Source organism: Nicotiana attenuata, unplaced genomic scaffold (assembly GCF_001879085.1).
Source record: "Nicotiana attenuata strain UT unplaced genomic scaffold, NIATTr2, whole genome shotgun sequence".
NCBI lineage: Eukaryota > Viridiplantae > Streptophyta > Magnoliopsida > Solanales > Solanaceae > Nicotiana > Nicotiana attenuata.
The window spans coordinates 33,147-45,812 of NW_017671700.1; the positions used below are offsets into that span (position 1 = coordinate 33,147).

At 31.1% G+C, this 12,666-nt stretch overlaps 1 long non-coding RNA gene across 1 annotated transcript; it reads right to left on the reverse strand.

Annotated features, from left to right (window-relative positions):
* Positions 1-9,127: 9,127 nt before the first annotated feature.
* Positions 9,128-12,361, reverse strand: LOC109209754. Its single transcript, XR_002065417.1, has 2 exons — positions 9,514-12,361; positions 9,128-9,438 (listed from the first exon to the last, which is right to left on the reverse strand). It is a non-coding gene; the product is annotated as an uncharacterized LOC109209754 (long non-coding RNA).
* Between the last annotated feature and the right edge of the window lie 305 nt (positions 12,362-12,666).

Consider the following 12,666-nt stretch of genomic DNA (forward strand, 5'->3'; position numbering starts at 1 on the left):
CGTTTTAGGATTTTGTTTATGATAATTTCATAACCAAGTTCATTATTGAGATTACAAAAAGCAATTTGTTTCTATATCAGGTTCATAATATGAAGACATTACGTCTATTGTACAACTACCTCCTTTTAATGCTAGATATTAGATCATGGATATCTTTGACCAAAGGTTTGAGGACTTGCAGTACGACGTGTAAATTTATTATTTTTTTTATTAAATGTTATGTTTTATGTGTTTATTGTATAGGTTTTCAATATGGAATTTTAACCAAATTAATTTAAAAAAATTTATCAAGAGATTTTATTTTGTAAATATTATTTTGTGTGATTTTTATAATTACTTGACTCAATTTATTTGAGAAGTCGATGGTTAGATCCGAGTTTGGGGAGCCTGATTATTGTGAGAGCTATGGTCGGGATAAAATGGTTTTAGATTTTTATGATGCTATTTAAAAACAAACAGGACACATGACTCATGAACTAAGTTCAAGAGATATGCAAATTTACTTGGTTATGTTCTTTTTTAAGATATTTTTGAGATTAAGGATACTACGCTATCTAAATCTTTTATAAGAGTAAAAGACTTAGGTGACCTTGCTGTAAAATTTGAGCGAGAGAACGCCCCATATTAGAAAAATAATCCGCTCATAGAGGTAACTAATAAGTAATACATAGCACAAATTAGCTCAAAAATATTTAATATTTTCATAAGTAACATGAAATTTAATATTGCCTGGCAACAAACAATCACATATAATTAATTGATAACCGCATCAATGTATTACACTTCTAATATCTATTTTTTATATTATTGTTTTATTTATTTTTTATATTTAATGTTCCTCTCTAAATATTGAACGACGAAAGTATTTAAATACGACCAAGAATAATTTTAGGTACACCTGTGTTTCGTGAAAAAGCTAAATAAAGCACATAACCACACAATCTCAAATATTAGGCTGTATTTGCTGCTACATGTTTACACACAGACAATTATATGTTAAATTTCTTAGAAAAATATTAATATCGACAGCAAGAATTTCTTGTTCTCCATATGAATAATTGACTAAACATCTACGTGCAAAGCACGTACATAGAAACTAGTACTATATTAAAAGCACGAAGGCCCTAACAAAATGTCATTTGCTTTTTTTACCCTTTAATAATGTCTTTCACACTAGACAAGATAGTCATCTTAATAAATTCCTTAATATTTAAGAATTTGAAATCTTAAATAACTGTTGCATCTACGTGACCTAATACTTTTAGTATTTAAAGTCAATTACGAACATACCACTATGAAATTCCATTTATAAAATATTGACATTTAAATAACAAAAAAAGATAAAGAGGCGTTCAATTACTTTCCATCCACGTACAGGACTCCTCTTCCTATAATTTTGTTGTCAATCCGTTTAAGAAGAAAATAATAAGGTGAAGCTTCCAACGTGAAGAGTCATATAAATTTAATTATTTCTTTTATTCGTTTTTAAGAAGTAGAGATGTTATTAAATACTATCTCCAAATTTTGGTAGCAAATAAAATCCTACTAGGGTTAAAAAAGTGCAGCCGTCTATAAAAAAAAATTTCAGCAGTTGCTGGAAAAAATAAAAACCTTCTTCAAACCATGTTTGATAGTTTTCTCTTTTCAGATTGTATTCGGTTTAAATTATAAAATGTTTTATAATTTACCTACCTTAAGGTTGCACATATTGATAGATGTGTAATTAATGTTTGGTTATTTTCTTATTTTCCATAGATTTGGCTAATTTATGCCACAAATTCTATTGCATGTACTGTTGGTTTCTTCTATTTTCCTACCTCATGGTTTGAGCTATCATTTTTATATTACATAATCAAAAGCAAAGAAAGATTAGAGCTTTCTGGTTTTATTATTCAGAGGTAAGTTAACATGCATATCTTCATTTATACATATTTATTGATATATTCAATACTTAATGCATAAGCCCAATTAGTGAAAGTTGATTGTGAAGATATACTTTACAATGTTTACCATCTATTATTCCCTTATTAATATTATTCTTAACATAAATTTATATATAAATAAACTAACAGTGTTAAGGATAATATTGATAGCAGTAGATCCCTAATAGGGAATATCATTAGTTCTCCTCCACTCTCTTTTTTCTAATATTGCAGAGACACATGCTAGCAATTTTGCTAAAAGAAGTTTTGAATATTGTCGTTCATGCGTTATTATGAATCTTCGAGATTTTATTACATGTTGGCTTCTTTTTGTAGTATAATTGAAATTTGAAAGATATGACTTAACCGTGTAATCAGATAGTAATTTTTTCTTTCGTATCAGTTGGTTATTTTAGGTACAAAATATAGTTTTTCACTCATAGAAAATATATTACAGAAAGATGTATGAGCTAGCAATTTGCAATGTTCATGATTAATATCTACAATTTTTTATTTTTAACGAAAATAATTCTATAACCTTTTCAGAAAGAAAGAAAAAGCTAAGGAAAGGTGTTTTTGAGTATTCATCTATTAGTAAGTAGTTCATTATATTTCTTATCTAAAGAATAAAAAATCATAGCAGCAATCTCATAGGTAAACATTTATCAATTTTCTTCGAGTTGACTTTTGTCATATCATGTGAATTTTGACAGAAAAGTTTTGTCTAAAGTTTCAATATTATGACATGAATTCGGCTTTAAGACTATTTACTTTCGGATAATGCCAGTTATTGTGAGGAAATTCTAAGCCAAAATTGTTAACTCAAGGAATTAAGCATGCAACTTTATAGATTTGATTTCTATGCAATGACAAATTCTCTAATTGAAAAATAGATGTGAATATTTGGACTTTCAGTTAGAACATAAGCCATTAAGGTTTTGAGTGTGCATGGACCGACTTCATATAAAATATTTTTCATATTGCTTTCTCCTCATTTAGAATTTTGTGTGCTTACAATAGTATTTGTGCAACACCTTGTTCCTGCAACTATACAACAATTTAATTTTTTCATATATCTTTTAGCCTTTTTTATTTTTAAATGTGATATACACGTGCAACGCACGTACCTAAAATTAGTATATACTAGTATCTATAAACGTCCGTTGCACGTTAATAATGGCACATAATGGTTTAAATATTTATTTAGATGAAGGAATAATAAAATTTAATTAATGAGAAAATTTTTATATATATTACTACAACAATCATCTAAATACCGAAAAATATTAGTACATTAGCATAATTCGTGAATTCAAAATGAAGGGACATCATCAAAACTTACATAAATGATCAATTTTAGTCATGTTAAGTAGATAATTATGTATTGTAGTTTAAAGGTATCGAATGTAATGGTATCTTACCGAACACTTCTTTATAGACAGTGTTTTTTGTATATGTTTCCTTATAATACTTTGGTTATTCTGCCATAACCAAAACTCTTGTTGTCGACATTGATATCTCTTTTGAAAGTGCAACATATAGTTATTCACATAAGAAAATATATTATAGTAAATATAGCCCAATATTTAGGATGTTTGTCCTTGTGGTTTATTTATTATAACTACAAAACACAAACATACTGAAAATTATTTTCACTCAAATTTAGAAAGATATTCTTTAGTTTCGGAAGACGAAAGTTGACTTCAGGGATAAACACATACTTAGAAGCAATTGACCAGTATCATAAGTTCTACATATATGACGTTATCGTTAAAACTTCTATATACCGTACGTACATAAGCTATTCAAGGAATCTAAGTTTTCAGGCATGAGGGGCATATTTTTTTTTTTTTCAAAATCAACCTATATGTAATAAAAGATCAATTTCAACTTAGTCTATTATATATATGGTCACACTGATATACGTAAGAAATAATGAACGTGACAATAAAAATGTACGGTAGAATGTCATTTTGTATTGAAGTATTTAAGTATTTTTCTTGGTAGTAATTGTTGGTATCATCTTTTGATGAGCCAAAACCAAATAATATTTTATTTTTAGTATAAAACTTAGCAATCAACATTTTATTTAGTTGATCAATAAATTCATTTCTGCTAGCTAAGATAACTCTTTAATTTCTATTATGTAATCCTCATAAATTGCGTTTTAATCTAGTGATGAAAATATTTTCCTTATTAAATGCACTACTATTACCATTGGGGTTGATAACCAAGTGTTCTAGAAGAACCAAATCATCTTTTATTGGATGCCCTTCTTCGTTTCCGACACGAAGCAAGAAGTCACTGAATGTTGGATCTGTTCTTACTTTTATATTTCTTGTCATTTGAATATTTTTCGTTTGAGGTCATAAGTATAATTCTGGCAAGCTAGATTTTACAATTTTTGTTTTGGTCAATTTTGAAACTACTGATCGTACTTGACAGAAATTACCTCCCAAACTATTACTTTTCCACCAAACGGTTCATCGATATTCAATATATCTCCAAAACTCTGGGCATTGTTTCGATCGTTTGACGCTTAGCCAAATACGCTTAATCAAATACTATCACTTTTGCTTTACTTATAAATTTAGCACTATTGTTCTGCTTTGATATGTTTGTGATGGTTATTTCAGAAATTTGAAGAGGTATATCAAATCTAAAGTGAGTTGTACGACCTCATAATAAAATCGTTGCCGGTACACCACTTGTTCTTATTTCTAACAATATCATGCCTCTTGATCTGATATTTGCAAGTAATGTATGACCTAAGAATATTAGTTCGATTTCGTCAGAGGCATCTATAAAGGATAATCTCGCTATACCAGAGTCGACTTTTTATAATATAGTCTTGAAAGCTTATTCTTGTTCAGGATTTAGCTTTAATTGTGCTTACTCAAACGCTTGTATGGCATTCTTAATATTATACTAATCTTTTTTACTTTGTGATCTGTTTTTCTAATCTCTAATACTCTTTTTATGGAATAAATTTATGTACCCTAAGTATTTTTTTTTAACTTGAAAATAATTTTTACTCATATGATGAATTTGAAAAATAATTTAATTGGATTCTCTTGCCAAATAATTAATTGAAAGATTTGAATAATTGGTATTAACATTATATATAATTTATTTTCTATTGATTTAGATTCTTAATATTATTTCATCTGATGTTTGAATATTTAACCGTAATTATAATTTTATCCACCATAAATTTTATTAAGAATAAAAAGATCGATCTGACATTCCACTTTTTGATCTTTATGTTTCAAAATCATTAGTGGTATTGTCTCTTACCAACCTTTTTCTTTCTTCTCTCACACATTTATTTTCTAAAAAGATTCTTAATTGTTCTTTAATAATTGTATATTTTTCTATATTACAAAAAAAAAAGATAAAAAAATATTATTTGATAGGAAAGCAGTACAAATATAATATAATGATATATTATCGTAGGAATTTTTCTCTCAATTTTAACACTTTATACAGTCCGTTTAGCATTTATTTTAATTTTTTTGTATTTAATTTTATAGACTGGTAATGTATTACTAATAGGAGGATTCTTATGAAATTGATCTTATTAAACCTTCATACATATTTTTAATAAGAATTCAATAGACAAGATTGTATTAATCTTAAAATCTTAAATATTAAAAATATTAACATAGAAGTTATTATAACCCAAAAAAATAAGTTATTACAACTATGTCTTTTCCCTATGAGTTCTTCTGTTTAATATTTTAGCGCAATTTTGGTCTATCAATATTATATTCGTGCTTTTATAATAATATAGGCTCTCCCGTTTCTAAATAAATTTGGACAATATAATACGTTTTCAAATTAAATTAGTAGTATAATTTTTTAAAGAAGTATATCATAAAAGTAATAGGATTACGTGGCTAAAAATATGTCCATATCCCAAAATAATTTTATTAATAAAAAATCTAACATGTTCCTAAAGGTATTAGATTTACATGCTAATATGTAGTATTTTATATCTATGCCCGAACATAATTATACTAATGGGATTTCTAAAGGTAATCATGTAGGATTCTTAACGTGTAGTATATATTATGTCCTAAAACTAATAGGATTACAAGGCTAATGTGTAGGATTCCGATTATGTCCTTTTATTGTGAGTTATTATGCTTTAGATGATTGTTTTATTATTATATATAAAATTTCTCTCCTTAATTAAATTTTATAATTCCTTCAAATAAATAAATATTTAAACCATCATGAGCCATTATAAAAGTGAGAACCCCAAAAGTTAAAAGTTAAATTAACGAAAGAACCTTCTAAATAATTGAAATGTACCTTATTTAATTATTTAATAATATTGCGTAGTGTAAATTTCATTCTTTATATATGAATTTCAGTAGTAACCAACATTGGAAAAATATCGTTTTAAAAAATAAAAAGAATAAAATCTAATTTTTAAAGGTAATCATGTAGGAATAGGATTCTAACGTCTAGTATTTTGTACTAAAATTAAATGTCTAGAATTCCGATTATCTCCTTTTATTGTGAGTTATTATACTTAATATTAAAAGATTATTTTTGTAATCTAATATTTTATTCATACTTTTATAATATAGATAGATATAGATTTAGATATAGATAGATATATAGATAGATATACTTTTTGGCTAGCAAATGTTATTATATCCGACCGATCACCAATTTTGTATCGCCGGAGGCCCGGAAGGAATTACCAATTGGGGCCAGACAAGGAAGAAGAACCGAAGAGTTGCTTTAAATATTGTTCGGGATTCAAGAGTTCCCTCGGTTTATTATAATAGTCTCAGCTTCGCCGCACTCCCTTCCTCAGCCACCTTGAGGTATTTTCTCTTGCTCATTTTTTTGCTAAGTTTTTTTTTTTGTTTTTTTGTTTTATTTTATATATGACTATTGCTTCCTATTTTGTGTCTGGGTATTGTTATATCAGTTGCTGTTAAGGAGGGAATGTTAAACTACTAATCAGGCCATTTAAAATGATTTTGCACTAATAAATTTGAAAGCTTTATTAGGAATATTACATCTATATCTGTTACTGTAACTTTGCAATTTAGCAGCCTTTCTACCCACAAAGATTATAGGAATAAATGAAATTTCTGGTGGTTAAGTGCAATAACTTTTTCCTGGTTATTTTGCTTATATGGAAAATCCGGCAGTCCATGCTAGCAAAAAATAATAAAAGGCATTTCAGGAAATGTTAATTAGTACATACAGAAGTTGATTTTGAAGGAAAAGTGCTAGAATTACAAAGAGTTCTGGATGTGGGTAAAAAATGAAGTGTATTTTACTACCTGTATTATTGAAAAACAAATCTTATCAGGCATAACCTTGGTGTGTTGCACCTCGAGAAGAATGTTTTTAATATTTAACATCGTGTGAATGTACAAGAAATAACGAAGGATAATGCCAAAGCTAGAGCAAATTTGAAAGAATTTGATCATTGTCTAGAGTTATATTGGGATGAAAGTACGAAAATTATTTTATAGCTTGTTAAACGTTGAACAAAAATGCAAAAGAAGTGCTAGCTAAGAGGATGAAAAAATTAAGATTTTTAGCGAATATATGCCTAACACGGCTAGATGTGTCCATATGAACCAGCTTAATTTGTTGGTATGAATAGCAATGTTCGTCATGTGTTTATGCAGTGCCTAATAGCCATAGCATTAGAGAACAACTAACAGAAAATGTATGGCAGTTATTGGCAGGCAATGCTTTGGGTATTAGGCGCTGGATAACACGTGATAGCAATGACTTCTCGTTCCAATTAGTTTAAGCTTGTTCATATTGACGCATCTACCATGTTAGGCATATACGCCGAGAAATTCTCAAATCTTTCACCTACTACACTACACTTCTTTTGCATCCTTGTCAGCACGTAGCAAGTTTAATTGGGTCATTTTTATCTCGATATAATTCTGGATTTTCTTTCAAATACTTCTATATTTAGCATTATCATTCGGTTTTACCTGGATGTTCATCATGTTATGAAAATATAATTAATCAAGAACATTCTTCTCAATGTGCATCACATCAAGATTATGCATGATGATATTTGTTTCCGGTAAGCCACGTTTAAAGTATGTACTTCTTCCATCCACATCAACTAATCTTTAAAACTCATAGTGTTTATTCTTTCAGAATGAATGTCAACTTTTTTGAGCCACTAATCCTCAATCTCCTTGAATATTTTGTAAATCTGCTTGGTCAATGGATACTCCCTTTTTGTGCTGTTTGTCCCTTCTTGAACCCCCCTTTTTCTTAATAGGGCAAACTAGGACTGTTAATTTGGAGTTCAGGAGTAAATTGTGAAATCTTTGTGAGATGTTACATATTTAGATTAGATGGTATGCCCAAGATTAGTTATGGTCTTGTGTTTGTTCCCCTTATTGTCTAGCATAGGAATGGCATGCAGTGCGGGGCGGGTTCTGTCTGAACCCGCACAATTTCAAACCGTCCAGCATGGGATTTAAACCTGCATTCACCCGCCCCACACTCCACCGCGTTCACCCGCCCGCAATTTTTTTTAGTATAAGTTCTCTCTTTTTTAGTGGCTTTTTTGCCAATAAAAGTTAGCCGAAGGAAATCCTGATTGTTGTCTCATATGTTCCAAGTGACTACTACATAAGACATAGCAAAAAAGCACAATATGATGCCAATATTAAGAGTTTATTTCTTATTCTTGTGTTATTGAAATGTCCGATTCATAATAGTGAATTGTCTTTCAGTTATTATAAAAGGAGTAAGACTAAATTTTGTGGACTGTGATTTGACAGAGGAAATGCCTATGATACATTTGTTAGCAACATGGTAATTTCCAGAGTGAGGTTTATGTATACCTCTCTGGTGAGTGTAAATATTTGCAAGCAAACACAATGTTGAACCCCAATCAACATGTAAATCAAGGCACGTTCAAGAAAGTAGGAGTATTGATTTAAAAGGGCACAAAAAGCAGATTCTACCAACTTCGCATTTTATCTTTTTTGCCTTTAAATTTGAGGCAGGTAATTCTTGTTTTTCTAAGATCCCAAGCAATGTAATAATAAAGTTTATTAGCAAGAAGAAACCTTATTACGAAATCTCAATCGATTTTTCATTGATAGTGGGGTTTTCCAACCAGTGCCATTTTGCGCTTACTTTTCAGTATAGCAAGCATGATTCATATTTCTAGTCTAGCTTGCTTTTAGTGCTGACATTCGAATTCGTATTGTATTCAATCCCCAAACCATATTGACATTCACCACGCACACCAACATAACAGGGAGGTATATGTAACAAATTGCAACACCCAAATCCCCCTTTACAATCTACAAACAGATCTGAACAGCAAGGTCTATACTCAACAAAATCTATCAAATTTAAATTACAAAACCACAAGAAATTGTATCAACAAATGATAATCTCTTCCTCTTCTATCGACCAGTAAGCCAACTTGAATCTGGCTCTTCCTCTCCGTCAAGTAATGTTGGACATGAAACTTCGTCCACCGTTGAAGCCAAACCTAAAAAGAAACATGTATAGTATTAAAAATTGAAAATCACTATTAACATTACAAGTGTTTGAAAAAACCACTTACCATTTATTTCGTTCCATAACCAAGTGCGAGCACCGATTAAAGCCTCCCAAAGTAGTAGGATGAAGTCTACTACGATGCGGACTAATCAATCTCCCACTAGTACTAAATGCAGATTCTGAAGCAACGGTAGAGCCAGGAATGGCCACGAGGTCACGAGCCATTTTTGTAAAGTAGGAAATTTTAATCCGTTTGTCTTCCACCAACTTTTAAAGTGTCAAATGATGGTGTGCATGGTAGCACATTTTCTTCTTAATAAGAATCCAACTCCGATCTTGTGTCCACGTTCGAGCTACTCGACGCAACAAACCTATCAAAACTAGACAGTCGGTCACCCTCAACATGACCAACAACTTCACTAGAACTATATGCTTGGGATGACTCAGCTGCTCTACTCTTATATTCTTGAAAGAGATCAACGCAATAGTTTCGAACTTCTTGAATTTTATCTGAAGCAGCTTCTCCACCATAAATATGTGTAAGATAGAACTCCACCAACCTCATCTTATACCTCGGATCAAAGATAGCAGCTATACCCATCGAAATATGCACTTCATCCCAGTATTTTTTAAATTTCAACAACATTGTTGATGTCATAAAGCTAATCAAAGGATTTAAACTTTTCACCAAGGCTTCCAATTCTAGCTTAATATCACAAACTTTAGAAAAATATTGAGTAGAAGTGGGATATTGACTCCCTGAGAATTCTTCAGTGATATGGTAGAAAAGCTTTAATGTATCACAAACTTCTTTTGATGCACTCCATTGCCCTTCGATTGGAAAACAACGATAACTAAGGTCATTTAGGCTCAACTTCATAAACACATCTTTGTATTGTAGGGCTGTTCTCAATATTAGATATGTTGAGTTCCAACAAGTAGAACAATCATACTCTAACTTTTTGTTAGAAGAAATATGTAGCAATCGTGCAGCTTCTTCAAACCTTTCGATTCTGCCTGAAGACCCTATCCAATATAAGACACTGTCACGCACATTATTAATACTATCTTGTATCACCTTTAGTCCTTCTTGCACAATCAAATTCAAGATATGTGCGGCACATCGCACATGTAACTTTCAACCCATCCACAATAAATCTCTTTTACAAAGTTTCTCATCTAGCAAGGTTTTCATCATAGCATTGTTTGTGCTAGAATTATCAACTGTAGTTGTTGAAATTCTTCTTTCAAGATTCTACTCTAACAAGCAATTAAGCAACACACTACACAAAGTATTATTATCATGTGGAGCAGGAACATAAACAAATCTAAGAATATGGCTGTGAAGTCTCCATGAATCATCAATAAAATGTGTTGTAATAGCCATGAACCGTTTTTTGGTGTTGTCCGAAATCCACATATCAGTTGTTATTACAATTTTACTTGTGAGTTTTTCCAGTAACATAGAAGTTGTTGATTTTAAATTGTTGAAAATCTTCCTTATATCATTCTTGATTGTGGTCCTAGACACCATTTTGAATAACGGTTGGAGACTAGTAACAAACTTCCTAAATCCTACATGATCAACAATGGACAATGGATACTCATGCAAAATGATAGCATGAGCAAGTTCTCTGCGTGAAATATCTTGATTAAAATAGTGTTGTTGGCTACCATCACCCACCGAACTACCATCATTGTCCAAGTTTCTTGACTTTTTGCAACATCGACTACGAATATGATCTAACATGGACAATGTCCCACAATTTCTTGTTGATTTGATACGAGTATTACAATACTTACAAACATCAAAACGAACACCATTAATTATCACCGGTCAGAGACATATTTGTGTAATTCTATTCAGACCTTGTTTGTAGTATTCTTAGATAGTCTGTGACTTGTGACACCAAATTCTGGGTAGTATTGTACTTCAGATAATGTAGAAATGTTTGGTTAAACTATTAAGTTTTCGTCTTCCGTGGTTTGTATTAAGTTAAATTATCAGATTCGTCTTCCGCTTGTTAAATGATCTTATTATTCCCGCTGTTTCATATATACTGTATTGAAATTATAAGGACTTAAAGACTTGAAAAGGGTAACTAAATTGGAATGGTTGGCTTGCCTAGCTTTCACTAGTAGGCGTCATCACGACTCCCGAGGGTGGAAAATCCGGGTCGTGACAAGTAAAATGCTTCCATGCATGGGAAATAAATTTTCTTTTCCCAGTTTCATCAATAACTTCAATAGTAACTTCATCGACTTGCATAGACAATTGACTCTCACTCTCTATAGAAAAAGTACTAGAAGACGAACCAATCGGATTCTCTTCATTTTGAGACTCCATATTTTTTTATAAAAAATAAGCTAAATTAATATTACGAGACATTTCTAAGTGCACATGGAAAATGAAAAATGACTCAATTAAGCGGCAACATAGGACAGTAAGCTACTAATTCGAATTAAATAGGAAAGGGGACTCACAATCCGCAGTGTTTTCCATAAAGATAAAGCAGATAACAAAAAAAACCAGATCGAGATATAAATAATATTATGATCTATCCAACAGTAACAGTTTTGCCCTAGTCCTGATTATTACAGGTAGTTCCTCCACTTAGAACATCCTTAACTATCGAAACAGCAGACTAAGTTTTAAACCAAAATTAAATAGGAATTCCACAACAAAGATAAAGCCCAAGAACTTAATTCAAGATTACTAGAACCAGAAATAGGAGCTATAGTGAGAAGTAGAATTCAGAGAGAGAAAGGGACTCACAATCCTTGATAAACCACAGAATAAAACCTTCACTGATAATTGAAAGCTGTTGTAAATCCTTTCTCTGTGAGAAGAGAGAGATGAGTCGTCAAGAGAGTGAGAGAGCAGTCGACTAGGTCAATAGAGTGAAATTGGGACTAGGATTTAACATTTAGCCTTTATGTCTGTTAGTTCAAAAAATTAAATCCCCAACCCGCGACCCGCCCCGCAATCGCAAACTCCCAAACCTGCTCCGCCCCGCTAACGCTCAAACTCGCCCGCCCCCTACCCGCACCGCCCCATCCCTATCTGTGCATATAACTAAGTGTGATTAAATCTCCCTTCTCTGGGCCCTTATGTTGGATGCCTGTTTACTTTTTTGCAAATTCTAAGGATGTTTCACACTGATTCTAAACCAGGAAGACACATGTAATGGAAGCTTATCGTAAGTTGAAGTCCATC